Here is a 2237-nt window from a genome sequence, read left to right on the forward strand (position 1 = left end):
GGGGATTTGACAGAGCTACGCAAGCAGTGTATGGTACGTAAACGACCCTCAGCCAGGCGTGGTCCAGGAATTGTATCCGTGGACCGCAATGTGCGTTCGAAATGTCGATGTTCATGTGTCCTGCAGTTCACACGTTGACGCGCAATTAGCTGCGTTCTTCATCGACCCACGAGCCAAGTGATCCACCGTTCAGGGTAATCGTATAAATTTTATATTTCACATATATAATTTTATTCTCATTTGTTCGACCTAATATCTCTCTTCTTTCAAAGAGAAGATAAAAGTTGATACCTGAATCTCCGACCAGCGCGCGAAGGAGATTCAGGCGTCGCCTTGGAGACGACACCGAAGCCTTTCGAGACGAAAAACGTTCAAGTAATATGTATATATTTCTCGACGTTCCGGGCGTATAGTGCATTCAAAAACCCGCGAAAGACGCAGAAGACTCGCACGCGTGGAAACGACGGGGATATATTTTGTATCCTACCCGATACTGAATCCATCGCGTGCAGTCGACCCTCGCGTTCTTCCGATCAGACGCATCTATTGTTGCGCGCATGTTTTCGCGTCGCATCGCGCGAAACGTTGCACGAATCGTACCGATCGATCGATTGAAAGCAAATAATGAAAAAAGACTTCACAGCTGGCTCTTTGCCGGTCATTCGTCCCATGTTATCTCTTGCCGCGAAATTGGCGCGCAAGAGTTGGGTGTCAGACGCGCGGCTTTAAAACGAGCTTCACGGCCGGTCCCTTCGTTACCGCTTTCGTTCTTTCTCTCGGAACGACCATGAACGAACACGACGAGCGACGCTACGGCATACACACGTCCACGGATTCGATTAAAAAAACAGACTTCACAGCTGGCTCTTTGCCGGTCATTCGTCCCATATTATCTCTTGCCGCGAAATTGGCGCGCAAGAGTTGGGTGTCAGACGCACGGCTTTAAAACGAGCTTCACGGCCGGTCCTCTCAATTCCGTGTACGGTACACGCAAGATGCGGGTTCCACTTCCAGACTACCCGGTCCCTTCTCTCTACGAGAATCGATAGTAGAAGAACGGCTCGAAAACGCGTCTCAGAGACTAGGGGAAAAGAAGCGGTATGCGAGCGAAACGAAAACGCATTATGGAAACGTCGCGAAACAATGTTCGACGGTTGCTCGGTTCCAATCGTGCGGCCGTTTCAATTTCTCGTGCGCTTCACCGTCCCTCCGTAACTCTGGCCGATCGCGTATACCGAAGAGCCGACACGCGCAAAAACCACAGGCATTGTATACTGTATATATATATGTTACAGTCACAGCCTTCGCGCGTTTTACTCTCCGACGCGGGGTTTCCACGACGAAAGAGAGACAGTTTCGTGGCGGGTGACTCGGCCGAATCGCTACGACGGGTATTTCTATTATAGAACGAATCATCGCCACCCTTTACCAGTGCCCGACGAAGGAATCACAAGGTCATCTGGAGTTTACAATGCCAGCGACGGTAATTCCAACGAAGACCCGATAAGTCAACTCATCGTTCTATTTCTCCCCGTACAGAAAAGCGAATCGACGCTAACGCACCTCGCGCAAGCACGAACGTTCTCTTCGCGTGGATCATCCCATCGTCGAAAGATGTAAAGACGCATTGGAGATCGTGGTCTCTGGCGGGCTCATTGCACGCCCCACTGCATATCTTTCCTCGAATCGAGAATGATTCGTCCACTAAGGCTGCGAAACTACGCGTCGAGGAAACTAGGGGAAAGAAGCGGGATGCGAGCGAAACGACAATACATTATGGAAACGTCGCGAAACAATGTTCGGCGGTTGCTCGTTTCCTCCTGCGGACGTTTCATTGCTCGGGCGCTTCACGTCCCTCCGTAACCTTCGCGCGATCGCGTGCCCCGGAGAGCCGGCAACCGGTGAACCACAGGCGTATAAACTATAGTCTTCTATAGCAAGCCTTCGGCGGTTACTCTCCGACGCGGGGATTCCACGACGAGAGAGAATTTCGTGGCGGGTGACATCGGTCGAAACGCTACGACGGGTATTTCTATTATAGAACGAATCATCGCCACCCTTTACCAGTGCCCGACGAAGGAATCACAAGGTCATCTGGAGTTTACAATGCCAGCGACGGTAATTCCAACGAAGACCCGATAAGTCAACTCATCGTTCTATTTCTCCCCGTACAGACAAGCGAATCAACGCTATCGCACCTCACGCATGCACGAACGTTCTCTTCGCGTGAATCGTCC

At 51.1% G+C, this 2237-nt stretch overlaps 1 non-coding gene across 1 annotated transcript; it reads right to left on the bottom strand.

Moving 5' to 3' along the window:
* Positions 1-42: 42 nt before the first annotated feature.
* On the bottom strand, positions 43-197 carry LOC143175911 (5.8S ribosomal RNA). Its single transcript, XR_013000557.1, has one exon. It is a non-coding gene; the product is annotated as a 5.8S ribosomal RNA (ribosomal RNA).
* Between the last annotated feature and the right edge of the window lie 2040 nt (positions 198-2237).

The sequence above is a fragment of the Nomia melanderi genome, unplaced genomic scaffold (genome assembly GCF_051020985.1).
Source record: "Nomia melanderi isolate GNS246 unplaced genomic scaffold, iyNomMela1 scaffold0246, whole genome shotgun sequence".
NCBI classification, from domain to species: Eukaryota; Metazoa; Arthropoda; class Insecta; order Hymenoptera; family Halictidae; genus Nomia; species Nomia melanderi.